Source organism: Pseudopodoces humilis, chromosome 1, assembly GCF_049639895.1.
Source record: "Pseudopodoces humilis isolate 2021_Gansu_Grassland_sample_001 chromosome 1, ASM4963989v1, whole genome shotgun sequence".
In the NCBI taxonomy this organism is placed as follows: domain Eukaryota; kingdom Metazoa; phylum Chordata; class Aves; order Passeriformes; family Paridae; genus Pseudopodoces; species Pseudopodoces humilis.
Window position 1 is genome coordinate 119634631 of NC_142200.1, and position 16987 is coordinate 119651617.

Genomic DNA, 16987 nt, shown 5'->3' on the forward strand with positions numbered 1-16987 from the left:
TGGGAGGTTTGCTTTTCCTCTATTTTACTTTGTCAGCCAGTTGTGTCAAAGTGTGGCAGTAATGCCATAAATACTCTTCTTCTTCTCTTTCTCAGCAATCATCTTTGAGCTCAATTAAAGGCTCTCATTGCTCTATCATTGTCAAAACTTTCTTAACCATGGGGACCCATTTGCAGCAGTAAACCCTTAGAAAAACAGCATGGATGAAAGGATGCATTGAGCAATAGCCTGTGTGGCCCATCTTGCCTCAATTATCATGAGGCAATAGTCAGGGGGAGTACTTGTCTTCCCACAGCTGCCTGGATTCTCATCAATATCTTGAGATGCAAGGGAATATCACAGACACTTAACATTTTGATCCATTAGATGAGGCATCTGACACAAAACTCATTGAACTTAAAGGATGATTTTTCCACTGATTTCAACAGCTCTGATGCTGCTGCCTGGAATGTTACTTCAAACAAAGCAGAAGATTTGATTCCTTGGATGTTCCTTCTGCCTGGAACCATTGCTGACCTCTGGCAAATAAAAAAAACAAAGTCTGCCTGGACTTATTGACTTGTTTTGTGTGGAGCCAGTGTTATGATGTCTGGGAAGACATATTTTTCTGTCAAGTAAGGTCTACTTGCAGCAGTAAAAGTGGGAAGAAAGCTTACTAATATGCATCTGAACTGTTTTGAAACTCAGGCCATGACACTAATAGTTGCAGTACAGAAAGAGGAGGTGCTGTACCCCAGCAGAACTCAACCCACCTAGCTTAGTTTTTCCCCCAGCTAACACTAACTTGGCAGTCAGACTGAACAGTTTTCCTGATGGAAATTTCCTGATGCAAAATGAGCAGTTTATTCACAGCAGCAACAAGCATGCTTTCTACAGTCATCTGGTGAAATTCTTACCCATGAACATGTGTCTAACAGCTGTGACAGTGGATAGTTTTGCTACATTAAATGTTATTAAGGTGCAGGTCTGGGGGGGTTGTGCTTGTTTTAGCTGGGGTAGTGCTAATTTTCTTCACAGTAGCTAGATTTGGGCTGACTTTTGAATTTGTGCTGAACACAGTGATGGTGATATGTTTCTGTTATTGCTGAGCAGGGTTTGCACAGAGCCAAAGTCTCTTCTGCTTTTCATACTGTAGTGCTGGTGAGGCTGGGGGTGCATGAGAGGCTGTGAGGAGACACAGCCAGGACAGGTGACCCCAACTGGCCAAAGGGATGTTCCAGACCATGGGACATCATGCTCTGCATATAAAGTGGGGGGAAGAAGCAGGAAGAGGGGGACATTTGGAGTTTGTCTTCTGAAGTTTGTGTTGAGGCATGATGAGGCTCTGCCCTCCTGGGGATGGCTGAACACCTGTCTGCCCCTGTGATGCAGTGAATTAATCCCTTGTTTTCCTTTGCTTGTGTGTGCAGCTTTTGCCTTGCCTATTAAACTATTTAAATCTCAACCCAAGTGTTTTCTGTCCTTTATCCTTCTGATTCTCTCCCTGATCTCACTGGTGGGGCAGTGAGGGAATGACTGCTTGGGGCTTGGCTGCTGGCTGGGGTTAAACCACAACAGGGTGAGAAGTATCAGTAGGCACAAATGGGATGTAACTATGCGCAGTCTGAGAACTAGGAGACTATCTGATCACTGGAGCAGGAAGGCTTTGGAACAGCTCTTTGGTTGGAGGCCAGAAGCCTAACTTTCAAGTGAGTATGAGGAGAACTGGTTCTCTGTTCTTCTATTTTGACGCCAGTCAGGAATAACTGTTGGCTAAGTTCAATGTCTGTAGCTGGACTTGCACACATTGTCAGAGTCATGCTTGTTACTGCCATTATTGACACTTGCTGAGCATCACATGCACTCAAATGAAGTACAAGCAATTTCAAGGAGTTCACACAGTGGAAAACTTTGTTCATGCTGGCAGGAAATGTACCTTGTAGTTCCAATTTACAAGGTTTGAGCAATGTAATTTATTTTCCTTTGAAGTGGAATGCAAAGGTATCTATCCCATAATTCAGTGTCTTATCTTACCTTCTGTGTTCAGGGTCCCAAAAGAATGAAGTAACAGCATCAGCAGATTTTTGCATTAGTGTTTCCACATTTTTTTTCTGTTGTATGTATTCAAAGGAAAGGAGCAGCAAAGTTAGTACTAATAAGAGAAACTGGGATCCTACTTTTAGAGCAGAAAGCGTGACAGTCATCAAAGATTAAAGAATCTGTGTGCAGATCCTCTGAGAAAAGAAGATCAGGGACCTAACCTCTGGATTTGAAGGGCTCCATGCTGTGTGTGATACTTGGAGGAGAAAGAATAGCACAATATGTATGCCTGGGCCTCACCCAGAGCCCAGGGAAGTAATAGAAACTCTTTTTGCAATGGACAATATTTAAAGTCTTCCATCTGCTTTTAGGTGAGACTCTAAAAAGCCGAAGGACGCATGGGTGTGGAATACCTCTGCTAATCCTTTGTGCCCCACGGGAGGTTTCTGTCTCTCCTGCTCCAGGCAGAACCCCTCACTAGCAATCTGAATGACCAGACCTGCATCAGTAGGGAGGGATAACCTGGCCCGTAGTGCACTGAATTCCACTGTTGCCCAATAGCTGTATTGCCCTCTGCCAGCTGAACGGTGTCTGATTCTGCAGAAACCTGTGTCACATCTCTGTAAACATGCTGTCTGAATATGGTAAATCTCCATGTACTCTGATGTTTTCTCCCTTAAGTAGTACAAAAAATAATGGGACTAATTTTTTTTTTTTTTTTCCATCTGACTGCCTTCTAGATAAATACTAAAACTCCAGAACACTGGGACAAATGAGTAATAGTCACCAATGAGGGGGAGGAGGATAAATGTTATAAAACAGCATCTGGTATGTATGAAACCAGCACAAGACTGAGAAATCCAGAATCTCCAATTGCCAGTTTGTTTAACTTCTCTCCTTAAGGAAAATGCTACAATAAAAAAAAAATCAGAATAACTTTCTCTTGAAAACCTTGAAGTTTCCTCTCATTTCCAAGGCAGTATTAAGTTACTGCTTGAAAAATGTTCTTGTCTGTGTGAAGAAGAAACTCAGTGATTCTTAAATCCCTGTTTCTCTTGAGGTCTCAATGTTAATTTTACTCATCCACCACACAGTGACCACTTGACATTCGAAATTGGCTCTCAAATGCAGTAAGCCTGGGAGCCAGACCAAATGCAAGTGGGCCCTCATAGTTTCCTTGGAGCTAAGTAAAATAGACAAATAAAACTTAAATCAACAGCAAGGAAAGTACTTTTAATACTCATGATGAATGTTACTATTTGGAATTCAGTGATTGCCAAGTCCACAGATCCTACTGTGGCAAGTAATGCACAAACACACACACTCACAAAAGACAGGGTTCTTGAGAGTCTGCGTTTTTGGCTTTTGGTTCCTTTTTAAGCAACATATGTTACATGCCTTCTCTGTTTCTTTGGTGTATACTGGTGCCTTCTGGGACAGATCATCAGTGTTGTGGAAAGAGGCTGTGAAGCCACATTATGTTGTCGTGTTATATATGTCATGTCATGTTGTGTATATCATGTCGTTACGCAGGTATACACTGTGCATGGCCATGGCAGCTACAGTAAATCTGTGGATCTTTTTAATATTTGCTGCCTGGTTCATCCTAACCAGCTCTGTAAATTTTAGACCAGGTCAAACTTATTTTGACCATTTGTCACAGGAACTCTCTTCCTGAGTGCCCAGCTGGGGGATATTCCTTCCTTTTTAGTTTTTCGCCTTCCCATTTTGACTTACTTCTGGCCACACACATGCTTTGCCAGCATGGAAAGACTACAAGCCTCCCTGCTCTCTCTCTGCCCTCATAAGTAAACAACAAACAGTTTAGCAGTTTGGAAGAAGAAAAAGAGTAAAGGGTGCTGTGACATCAGGTCTGCTTTCCCCCACAGCTGCAGGGCTCTGATCACCAAACAAATGATAAGGCACAATCAAGATTGCTGAAAGTACTGCAAAAATTAATGAATATTGCAGCACATATGATATGCCTTAACTCAGAGGTATCCAGAAGGGCTCTGAAGGGAATTTAACAAGGCTAATTCTAGCTGGGCTGCCAGACAAGTCATGAAAGACCCTGTAACTATGGTCATGTGAAAATCGGCCTGGGCAGCCTAGGGAGATAGGCAAACATCTAGAAGTACCAGCATGAAAGACACATGAAAGGTGGTGCCGATAGCTTCCATAATAGCAGCCAGTAAGTGCAACAGGACAACAGCAATGTTTGCCAAAGCACTGTCAATGGCATAGAGGCTCCTCAGTGGTGACAAAGAATAACATAGAGGGTACTGGCATAAAGACAGAAATTACATCATGGGGAGGGCTGGTGGAATGAAGAAAGCTCTCAAGGACAGATTTATTTTTGTGCATGAAGAAATGTTTCTGAATTTCAAGATAGATAACTCCTGCCTAGAACTGAAGATATATGTGCATAGTCATCAGGAGGATTAGACAGATGAAGCCAATAACTTTGCAAATGTGTACAACTCTTCTGCTGCTCACACCTCAGTCACATGAATACTGATAAATATATCCATCTGCTATAAATGTAGAAGCTCTTTGCAAAACTTATTTGTCAGTTGCTCAGCTCAAACCACAGGACAAAACTTGTTTCTCATAATGAACCTTTCTCTTTGTGGTGGAAAGATACATGGAATATATTCCAGGTACATCATACATGGAATGGAATGGAAGCTGGCTCACTCACCAGACTAAGATTGCTTAAACATGAAACATCATTGCTTGTCTTTGAGTTCAAAAGGGATGCAATCATTATTTTTACCTAATAATTAAAGGAAAAAAGATCAAGCTGGAAATCAAAAGACAATCCCTTTCATTGCACCACTGGAAACATTATTGTGAACAGTCTTTACAAAGCCACAGGAAAGACCAAGCTAAAAGAACACACATTTTGGTAGAGTTTTAATTCAGACCATGTAATTTAATTCTGAATTATAAAAAATCAAAGGGAAACTCAATTTTAAAAAAATACCTGTTGGATTATGCAGAATGGAGTTCCTCTTCTTAATAGCTCTGAAAATATTACTGTATCATGAGACTCCATCAATCAGAACAGAAAACCCAAAGAGCAAGGATAAATCGAAGGTTAAGTGCATGTTGCTGAGGAACACCCTGACCACCTTCCTTTTAGGATTATAAACCGGATGAGTTTGTGTTGATGGATCTATTAAGAACAAAAAGCAGCAATCTATATTTACACAGAGGCTTTCTGCCCATGCATTTATCCCAGTGTGTACAACCACATTGTATTTTGCCATCTCAGTTAACAAAATGACACTATTTCTCTGTGTGATGCTTTTCTAACAGAAAGAATGATCTTAATCTCAAAAGGCTGGTTAGTACTTTATTTCTAAACTTTCCTTTAGCACAGAAAAACAGAACACTCCAATATTTTTTTGTTCTTTCTTTTTGACAGAAGTGAAGAACAAAAGGAAAGGAAACAAAGCCCTAAATCCATAAGATCAAACTCCTTCCTGATGTAACTCCAGTGAAATAATGTAATACCGCCCATGGATGCACCCAGTCCACTTTTTTTTTCTTTTTACACAGGAACCATAGAAGTCCTAAATATTTCAGGAATCTCAAATAGGGCAATGTCTATACAGCAGGACTCAAGATGGAGATTTTGGTCTGGAAGAGAATTTTATTTTTGCAGTTTGTGTCTTTTTTTTTCTTTTTTTTAAATTTATTTATTGCAGGGCCTGGAGGTTGTATGTCTTCAGGGAGACACATGGTTGCGTTCTAAATTAAGAGGTGGTCTGAGTTTGGTCTCAGTGGAAGTTGGAACAGGCCACACATGCATGGGAAACATGCTGTTACCTAACAATCTTCTGTTATATCAGGGGAACACTAGAAAGGTGTACCATCAACATACTCCAGGAGTCTAATTTTTCCTTAACTGATTTGATGCTGCAGGCTGTTTGGTGCCTTTAGTTCAAAAATTGTGCTCTTTAAAATTACAGGGGTTGTTCATTTTGTCCTAAAACCTGGATTTATAAAATCAAACCTTTATAAAATCTGAAACCCAAGGAATTGCTACATGTTACTGTTAAACTACTTGTTTGCAGATTGATATATACCCTCTGGCAATGCCTGAATTCTCGTACAGCAGTGACTTGGAGCTACATTAAACAATACAAGGAAAACTAAAACTACTTTTATTGCTTTTCAATGACTTTGATGATTGATGCTGACTAAAGAGTCGTTGCTTGAGCTTTCATTGTGTTGGCAGCACCTCCTTAAGCTACCGTCAGGCTGTGTCGCTGCGGTCAACAGCAGAGGCATCAGAAGCCCTCTCTGCTGCAGAATCACACAGGCCAGCTCTGAAAGGAGCTTTCAGGGGGTTTGGGTCACTCTGCTGCTGATGGTTTGGGATAGTGTTCTTACTAAAAGTGATACTCTGTGGCCTTTCTCACGCCCTTACAAGATTTTGTTCAAGATGCTATGTACTACTCTGCCCCTAGGTTATATGTTACCTCAAGTTCCAATCTGTGAATACCATTCCTAACTTTTGGAATGTCACTTAAGCTTACTCTTCCAAATGCTTCTGCTCTTTTTTAATGCTGTATGAATGGTATACATGAAAAAAAAAAGGTTTCTGTTTCCCTCCAGTCGAGAAAAGCACCGAGTTCTGAATGGAGAAGCAGCTGATCAGTTTTGGGCATGTGAGTCTGAGTAAAGAAACCGGGGTGGTTCTTTCCGCCCCCCTCCGTTTCTCCTAAGAGTGGATTAAATCGCACTTTTTAAATCAAGACAGTGTGAATGGTGTGCCAGGTCACATCCCGTCTACCTCCTCACAAGCCGTAACAATTTCTGAAAGATTTAGCGTACACATTCAGGGTTCATGGAAGACGTCCAGCGCTCTTCTAACGGCTTGGATCTAATTAGTCATTCAAGTTGTTTATTTTTAAATAAGGTACAGAGGAACGCGATAATTTTAGGATGCCGGTGCGGGGTGGGGGAAGGCGGGGAGGGGTGGTTCTTCCACGGAGGAGCTCTTCCCGAGGCGGATGGCGAGGTCGGGCGCTGGAAGCGCTCCCCGTGAGCGGGAAGTGATGCCCGCAGGCTGCTGTGGATGCGGCCATCCCCCGACAAGCCCTCGCTCCCACTGGGGAAGCCGCGCCCTCGGGACCAGGCGGCTCAGGGATCCATCGCTCCCAAGACTCCCTCAAGGCCGCTGCGGGATTAGCTCCGCGCCCGCCCTGCCCCGGCTGCTTAAGGCGGGCTCCGGGGCTCAGCTCCGGCTTAGCGCGGGGCTCCTGTCCCCGCGTCCCCTCGGGGACCGCTCCCCACCTGTCCGGGGCGCTGCCCGTGACGTCATGGAAACACCCCTTCCCCCGCCCCGCCGCCCGGGAAGGCGGGCGACAGCTCCGGGCGGGGCGGACGAGGCTCCTCCTGCCCGGCGCGGCCGTCAGTCGAGCGCGGCGATCCCGCCGCCCGTCCCGCTCCTGGGCGCTCCCCGGCAGCCGGAGCTGAGCGCTCAGCCCGGACCGGCTCTTCATGCCGGCTGCTGTCGCCCCTGCCAGGCTCCTTCTTCCCTCCCTCCTGCCTGTGGGGCGCCGCAGCCCGGGGGCCATGGCGGGGGCTCCCGGCGGGCCGTAGGTGCGGAGCTCAGGTGGGTGTCCGCCGTACGGATGGGACGGGACGGGGCGCAGCCCGGCGGCGGCGGCCGCTCCCCTCGCTGGAGCGCCGCGGGACGAGGCGGGGCGGGGGGCGGCAGCCGGCGAACTCGGCACATGAGAAAAGTGGCGTTCTGGCGCCCAGAGAGCGCCTTTCTCGCCCGAGCGGCAGCGAGAGCGCCCAGGGCTGCCGGCCGGGGCGCGGGCGGGCGGCTGCTGCCGGTGCCGCGCCTTATCCCCCCTGCCCCGCCGAGCCACCTCCAGCCTCCTCCTGCGGCCCTCGGGCTCTCCGGCCGCGCTGTCACAGCCCCACGCGGCTGTTCTGGAGCGACAGCCAACTTAGCCACCTTCCCTGCTCCGGAGAGGTGCTGCTGAGGGGTTTGTTTGAGTGCCGGTGCTCTCCATGTGGCGCCGGGACGGAGCGAATTCCAGGTGAGCTGGGGCGCAGCGGGCGGCCGCTGGCCCGGGGGTGGGCTGGAGCAGCTCTCCCCGCGGCTGCGGGCTCCGGGGAATCGCCCGGCAGCCGGCTGGCTGTCAAATGGAACTTCAGAAATCTTGGGCGTGTTTGCAAACCTATCGATCTGTGCTCAATCTATGGTTCTCTGCGCTCATATAAAGTAACGAATTTTAAAATTTATTATTTTATTATTTTTTTATAATTTTATTATATTAGTATATATTTTATTATTTTATTATTTTTATTTCTTGCCTCTATCTTAAATAGGTTAATTAAATCCAGATTGTTTCCAGGTTGATTTAATTTCCGTTTGAGGACCAATTAAGCAATATGAGCTTTTAAATAGTCCATTATTTGAAAACTGTTTGGTGTGAAGTTCAGTGACAGTGAAGTACTCTTTGTTGAGAGTGGTGTTTTTTTTTTACTAGGAGAATATCTAGAAGAGCTGGAGGAAAGGGCGTTTAATAAATGTAAGGTAGTTTTCTGCCTTATATTTTTGTCCTAGGCCGCTAATGATGATAACAATGTTCTTCTGTCTGTTTTCATGAGAAGGGACAAAGGGAACAGTTGCTTCATCCCTTGACTTTCATCGATTAATCATAGAGTTCAGAGTGTTTCACTCATAGAGTTCAGAGTGTCTCACTCTACTTAATTTCAACACAGCTTGTAAATCCGGTTTGGGTATTTAAATCATGTGTTTTTATGAACATTTTATATAAAGCTGTGGGTAGTGACAGTTTTAATTTCCATGAGCTTTGTTTTGTTATTGTTTAAAATGGTTTTTTTTAAAGATATCTTTAAATATTACTTCCCAGTCTGCACTCCCAATAGATTAAGCTGACTAGTTTTCCATTGTGGCTCCTATCCATTTTCAAAGCAACAGCATTCACAAGTCTCAACTGTCTTTCTCTTTGCTCCTATTTTGCCTTCCCCACACATTGCACTAGGCCCATTTGTGTCCTCTCTTTTATAATTTTATATACTATCTGGGTTTGCATGCAAGAAAGGTGACACGGGACTTTTAGATGTTGGAGATGCTCTCTGTGTGTGCACTGAATAGTTGTGGTTGTGCTGAAATTATTAGTGTTCACCTCCTGTTCACCGAGGACAGGAAATGATGGTAAGACTCAGCTGGAGTCTGCCTGTTGCAACACTCTATGTGTGGCTAACTCATTCACTGTTGCAAATGTAGATATTCTGTATTTTACTCAAAACCTTATTTGGATTTTTTAAGTAGATGTGTGTACATTGTTGTAAGAAATTAGGTCTTGTTCAAACCACATTTATTATAAACACATGCATGTCAGCTAAATTCCTGCATTTGTTGCATTCTCTAGGTCTTGTTACATACTGAGGAGAAAATAGAGTCAATTGGGCCATTTCCCAGACCTTATGGTTTCTAATTGCAAAACTGAGTTTTCAGTTTCTACAAATGGTGCTCTTAGCTACCAAATGAAAAAAGGCTCTCTATAGAAAAGTTAATTCATATCTAAGGTGCTGATATGCTTTAGGTTGAAGTTGGATTTGCTGCAAAGTGTATTTCAAAACCATGCAGTGATGAACGAGGCAGCAGAATGAGTATGTTACTGTGCATGAGGTACTTTTACACGTCAGAAGCAGTGTAGTATCTGTAGCAGCATATTTTGATCTCATTAAATTTAATCTACTTTAGGACAGTTAAGATTTGACTTACCAAAGTAGCAAAGTTTTGCTGGTAAAAGGCTGGGGTATGGATACTGTGATACACTGCTACTAAGGTACCAAAGAAACTTCTAGGAGAATCTAATTGCTCTTTTTCTGTATCAAGTTTCAGATAATAGGATGCAGATACACTGAGATCTGACAAACAACTCTCTGGACCAGGACTAATATGTTACCAAATATACCCTGCTCTGCTCTTTGAGATGCTGGATTTGCATGTCTGTCTTCTGCATTAGTGATTATGTTCAAACGTTATACTTTGGGGGGCAGACACTGTTTTTAGGCTCCTGCAGCTGTCACTTGTGCTATGCCCTTGAATACTATGCCTTGAAATACATATTTCATTGCTAAAGTTTCTCATTTATCTGAAGGACAAGGAGGTTTTGTGTATTTTGACATTCTGTCCTGTTGTGGGTACTTGTCTTTATTCTGCTAACATAAAATGTATCTTCTCCATGTTAATTTCTGATTACCTTAGAGGGAGGTTTTCTGTCTGCCTTCAAGGTTGAGTGATGTGGGTGTTGATGCTAATGACTATGATAGCCTAAGTAAAGGTGTAGGCATAATAGCTAAGAAAAGCACAGCTCTGGGTCTCACCCTGGGAGGCAGGATATCTGTAACTCCTTCTTTTAATCTGTTTTAGCTTGTTACTCGTGCAAAGTTCTTGAAGATGCTTGTGGCTTTCACATAGGGTATATCTTCAGAAATAAATTCTATTATATATGAAGCTATGACATGAATGAACAGCGTTGGGGTTTTGGAACTCTGTCAGCACGAAGCTCATGCATGTTGTTACAAGTCACTTGAAACCTTTAAAAGTGAAGTTGAGGGCAGCTTCAGCTGGGGAAGAAAACGGAGAACTTGAACGAATTCTTTCTGATTTTCTGTGTTCAGCTGTTGCAACTGAGATAATTATTAAATGATCAGAGCTGTTGTGGCTGCTGGGTTTGCTCGTTTGTTCGGGGGGTTTGGTTTTGGTTTTTTTCTGAAATACAAATTCAATTCCAAGTCTGGTACCTGCCTTGCTGCTAAAAGCAGTGAGGACTCTAGGAATGGTAGCTGAAACTGAGAAGTGTACTTGGCCATTGCAGCTCAGTCTTTCCTGTCCTGCCTGTCTGGTGTGCCTGACTCAGTGCAAGCTCCTTAGGGTAGAAGTCACATGTTGGTGTGTGGCACTGAGCACAGCAGGGCCTAATCCTATTTCAGCGTCTGGGCACTCCATGATGTTAACCATGAAAGAAAAGAAATAGAGTTGATCTGCTTTCAATCTGGCAGGTGCTGAGCAAACAGCAAAAATGTCTGTTTGCTATTTGCTAATGATTCTCAGTCTTTGAATGCAGGCTGTTCTAGACATGCCTTTTGAATTGTGGAAAATACGTACTGATAAGCAAGACTTGACAGGAATCCCTGTTATGTGCAACAGGAGGAACAAATGAGAGAGAGAAAACTGACTTTCACTGACCACTAAGCCCTAAGTTGAACTAGCACATTGAGAGTTGCTATGTGCATCTAGCTCTTAGAGATATCTCTGAACTAAATAATTGTACATCTGGCTGTGAGACAGACATCCTGACATAAAGATAGTGACTGCCTAATAGCATCTGGTAGGTCACAGGGGGAACGATGCAGATAGAATGTTTTATGTGTCTCTATCGATATTGTAACTGCTTCGACTGTGAAGACTGGTCCTTTGAAGTCACTGAAAAGCATACTAGGCAAGCTCTGCATTCCTTGTCTAGCCATGAGGTGTGTGTATATATCTGTGTTTTTAGATTTGTCATTTTCAAGTCCAGTTTTTAAACTCCAAGTACCTGAACTGAACATTTCCTCTCTAGTCTTTAAGTTACGGGGTTTTGATACCTGAATCATGTTTAGTTTGGCAAACACAGCTGCTGCCATGTCAACACTTAATTATTTCCTTCTGAACATTTTCTTTGGCAATTATATTATCACGAGTGTGTAAACAAACCTCCCTCTGCTTTCCAATGTAATGCATAGATTGAGATTTAAAGGCATTTTTCTATTGATTAATCTTTGCATATTAGCAACTTTTTAAGTCATCTTCACGTTCTGTCTGTATGCTGGTTGAATTTAAACCTGAAAAAAAATCTCAGCAAAACCATGGTATGTGGTACTACAGTTGTCATGCAGCAATTGTATGTAATTGCTGTACTTAGAACAAAAAAAAAAAAAAGTTGGGCTTTCTGGCCGTTCTATGTATCCTCTGATGAAGGTAAAAATCTAAAATATTACCTTTACTGAAAGTAGTCATACTTTTCTCCCATCTTATTTGGAGATAATTATTTTATTATTGCTCATGATGATACTGCAGAGTCTGTTATCATGACTGTAATCTCCTATCTCTTGTGCCAGTCACTTAGGTCGCTTTTAGGTCACTTCTCTCTTATCTGATGCCACTTATTCTCATCATTCTGAAGGCTTTTCCTAGTCACAGTGAACACTTTTTTACTGTTCCAATTTTGGTCTGTTCCACTTTCATGTAGTTGTTGATGAAAAGGAATGAAGCTGCTGGTGTTAATGGCTCTGATAAGGAGCAGCTGTGTGCATATACTCCATTTGCCTCCCGTGTCTACTCTGCCCAGAGAGTAGCTGAAACCCCTGAAGAGACAATTTCTGAACAGCCTGGCAATCAGCAAAAGAACCATGTGTGCAGGAGACTTTATCCTTCTCAGTGCACAAGCCCATCTGTGTCTCTGTTAATTCTGCTAGTTACAGAAGGTTAAGTCCTGCCCTTCAAGTTTTCATGTGAGAAGAGTAGGATGTAGGTCTCTGGTACTACTTTTTTCCATCTTGCCAGTCACACATGTTAAAAACATTTTATTGTAATGTCTCTCTCTTCTCCAAGATAATTGCTTTGCCAGTGGGCCTAGAAAAATAGCCTTGAGGAGGGATGGAGTTACTTCATGCTCATAGTTGCCGAAGTGAAACGTACAATTCTTATTTTTACATAACTTTTTCTGTCTTGTCTGCAGTGACAACATATGACTTTGAGACCAGTTATGCTAAGTGTTACTGGCAAAAAGGTTCTAGTGCCACCTCAGGCTGTGAGGCATAACCATGGCATCTGCCCTGAATATGATGTGGAATGGATCTTGCTCATACTGGCAGCTGAGACTACATTGGCTGTAACTGTGCTGCCAGGAAAGAAGTTTGTTTAATAGGCTGATAAAATACTATGCTCTGAAGGAGAGTGAATGATTCTATTACTTTTCAATATCTCTTGCTTGTGACAAATACGAGTGCTGAGATTCCCTACACAAAGCTTTGGTAGCATAAAATCTGAATTTAAGTGCAATTTATGATGGGAGGAAGGGAGGAAGTTTCACTGTGAACACGATTCAGTCACTGACAGTCTCGTATACCTTAACAGACACTCGCTGTTTCTTTTTTTAATCTTCTGTGGTAGCGCTCGACTGATTTAAAATAACAATGTGTAAATCAGCAGCAGCAACAGCGATCCTGAAGGCGAGAGATTATTGTCTGTGTCTTTGGGAGCAGATGAAGTGAGCTCCAAAGGATGTGGGCTACTGAGTCTCTGCTAGCTCAAGATAACTGTGGTTAGGAGTTTGTGGTGCCTTTCTCAGGTTCACTCCCTGGTACCTTGCTGCTTGCCAAAGGAAGGCAGGCTGGTACTTGCTGAGAGATGCCTTTCTGCAGTTTGGTAGCTGTGTGGGGTTTCCCCCCTCAACTGGATGTATCTGTGTGTGCAGTGTAGAGGCACGTGAGCTCTTAGTTCATGGGAGATGTGCAGCCATTTAGGTAGCAGGTCCATCCTTTTAGCAATGACTTCACCACCTCCAAAGAAGGCAGGCCACCTAGAATGCATCATGCTATTTGGAGCTGACAGCATTTTTGCTGAAAGATTGAAGGTATTTGCTTATTAAATAAGCAATATTGGAATAAAGAAAAAAAAGATAAGGAAAAGGTTTTAAGACTGTGCCTGAAGAGATGGCTTCTGCCTAATTTTTTTTTTTTTTTTGCTAATAAGAGTAATTAATAGGACTCTATGGTCTACCCTGGGAACTTGTCAGAACTCCATCTTACTTGCTGCTACTATTAAATAGGGTTAGATTAATCACTCAGAACAGCCGTGTTCAGTTTCCTTAAAAGATAACATTCTGATAATGGCTTTGTCACCTCTTAATATATGTGCTAGGACCAGAGACAATTGCCCATTGAAATTGGGGAGGTTCCATCTGAACATCAGAAAGTTTTTCCTTCACTGGGAGGGTGACTGAGCACTGGCACAGGTTGCCCAGAGAAGATGGAGTCTCCCTCCTTGGAGATACTCAAAAGCTTTCTGGATGTGATCCAGAAAAACAGGAAAACCTGTTTCAAGTGATTCTGCTTAAGTGGGGGGGTTGGACCAGATGCCCTCCAACTGGGGGGTCCCTTCCAACTTGAACCATTCTGTGATAATTTTACTAGGATATTTTGAAGCTTAGTGTAGTGCAACTTTACTCTTCAGAATCTTTGATGAAGAAATTAATTTTAAAAAGCCAGCCAGAGTCTTGGTGGGTTTTTTTTCTGGTCTTGCCTGGGCCTTAATAAAGCCAATAATAACCTTGTGATTGGGATACAGGTCATGTCATACAACAGAGTGCATCCATGATTGGAGTAGGCTTCTTGTGGAGGATTGTTGATGTTTGTCTGAGAGAATCTGAGTTTTAGAAAGAGCTAAAACTACTGGGGTTTTCTAATTCTAATTTCTAATTCTGCTTGATACTGAAGTCAAATAACAGCAATATGTATATGAAGAGAGAAGAATCTAGGCTAGATCTTGTCCTATTATTGAATTCTAGTAACAACCATGTCAGGAAAGAAGAGTTAATATTTCTTGTTTGCTTTCTGATTAAGGTCATGGTAAGGATTAATAGAAGGAAAAGAGTTTGAGTGTTTGTCTACAGGACTTTGTCATGTCTTGGCAAGAAAGATATTGGTTTTTAAGTTGTGAATTCAGTATGTGTGCTCTTACAGAAAATTTCTGTGCCAAAAATATCGGCCCAAAGTATTATGATTGATTCATGTCTTCCTTAACTGAATGGTACTGATATTGTTTTACAGAGTGACCTAACTAGGAAGTTAACAATTCATTGTTCTTACACTACTGCCATAGCTGCTGAAATTCAGGAAGTATAAAACACATTCATTCTTTCCTGTTGTTAAAAAAAAAAAAAATTACATCAATGAATTCACTTGCAGATTTCTTAGTCTTTCAAATCTACCAGTTTCAACTGTAAGACATTAAACCAGAAGCACTCACGATTTTAACTTTATAAACCTTATAAAACTAATAATAAACTAATAAAACTAATAATAAACTTAAAAACTTATAAAACTAATAATTATTATTAAATATCTCCCAGTGCTTAGAGGGTATCAAATTGTTGAGGAAGGAGAACTTGCTGAGGTTGGGAAGTACTACTGTGGATAAACGAAGTTCTTGCATTTTAGCTGATATTCAGTTTGTTTTGTTGAAACAAGCTTTTTTAACATCCTATTTCTTAGAACAGGAATACAGATGCTTTGCTGAAATCATGTTTTTTCACTCACTGAATAAATATGGAACTTTAGATTCGGAGATAAGATGTTAGAATTTTCCACAGGATGGCTGAATCACAGTCTTCTCTCCACACAGGGACACAATTTTACAGCTTATTTTCCTGTGTATAATGCTATATTGTACTTTACTACTTGAAGTTCAGCAGGACCAGTGCTTGCACTTGAAAATCAACAGCAGAGCCATTGCCAGGATAACACTTTCACTGATGACACTTGCTGTTTGTTTGCTTGTTTTTGAAAGAAGAAAAAGGAAGTAATGTCAGGCTTTGACAAAATGGCCTATTTGATAAATGTGGTTTATAAATTCTGTTTTTTCCTTTATTGTTGGAACACTTAAGTATACAATTGAGTACACTTTCTTCTGCCATGTCATATGTGTGCAATTGTTAGTGTAGTGAAGATCCCTTGCAGATAATATTATGTTTTAAAAGATCAGGTTTCAAGTAATGGGATCCCATTGAGTATCTTTAAATGCATACAAGTAATTGTTTTCACCAGAGAAGTTTAATAACCTGCTTTTAGTCCTAGTTGATTACTTTGATAAGCTGAACAGGGAAAATGCAACTTCCCATTTATTTCTGGCTGTAGTGTCAGCCATCTGTTTTTAAAGAAGTGGTTTTCATAATTTCATAGTAATTTGGTGCTAGAACAGTGGCTGTGTCTCAGTGACATCAAGTGACTGTTCTCACTTTGGGAGGTAACAGCTTCCTATTTGAAGAGGCTTGGGAAATCTTGGTTTCTGGGGCGCAGCTCAGCATTTGAAGACATTGGTGTTTTCCTAGCTGTGGATGCTATTTCAGTGTTGGCATTCCAGACATGACAGTTCACACTGAACTACCAAACACTCTTGTCAAGTGAGTTTGCATTATTTACTTTAATATGACTAGAATGCATGGTTAGCATAAACACACCCTTCTATTCAGTGCAGAATGAGAGTTGTTTGCTTCTGGTTTGCTCAAATTTAAATAGTAGTTCAGTCTCCAGAGCTCTTCTACAAAAGGTTCATATTTGCTTGCTGTTAAGTGAATGTTGTGTTCTAAGCTAAAAAGAAAAAAAAGTTTGTCTCCTGACCATTAGAAAGATGCAATCCCTTTCTCACTGTGGCCTGTTTCCCAGCACTCACGTCTTAGAGAACTAGAATTCTTGAGGGATTTTCTTTCTTAATATCATTACTCGACACTCTGCAAGTGCATTGCTACTTGATCTACCTTGTGATGGCTTACTTAAGAAGAGAGATGGTATAGGCTGTGCATTTGTTGTACACTAATTTATTGATAAAATCATGTCTTACAGTAGCCCAGCATTATGCACTTACAGCTGAGAGGAAGGGTGGTATTCTGTAATGGAACAAGGGATGAAGGGCAGGAAATTAGGATTTTATATTTTTTCTTAAATATTAATGTACAAAACTTAAATTCTTCTCTTTTTATTCTGGTTTACCGACTGCTTTTTTATTTCCTTGTGGGTTTTTTTGGCCCTTGAAAATCATGAGGGTGTTTTGAGTAAATACAGCCAAGTCATTTTATGAAACTGTTTTGCCCAGTCTTTGAATGCCACTGACACATTTGCATGCAAAAATGCTTTGCAAAGTGTA

The 16987-nt window shown here is 41.9% G+C and overlaps 1 protein-coding gene across 5 annotated transcripts in view; it reads left to right on the plus strand.

Moving 5' to 3' along the window:
* The first annotated feature begins 7479 nt into the window (after positions 1-7479).
* OSBPL3 (oxysterol binding protein like 3) overlaps positions 7480-16987 on the plus strand; it is a 91448-nt gene continuing 81940 nt past the window's right edge. For all 5 annotated transcript variants that reach the window (XM_088054191.1, XM_088054205.1, XM_014248704.2 and 2 more), the window contains exon 1: positions 7480-7648. The gene's annotated coding sequence lies outside the window, so the exon portion shown is untranslated. The remainder of the gene's footprint in view (positions 7649-16987) is intronic.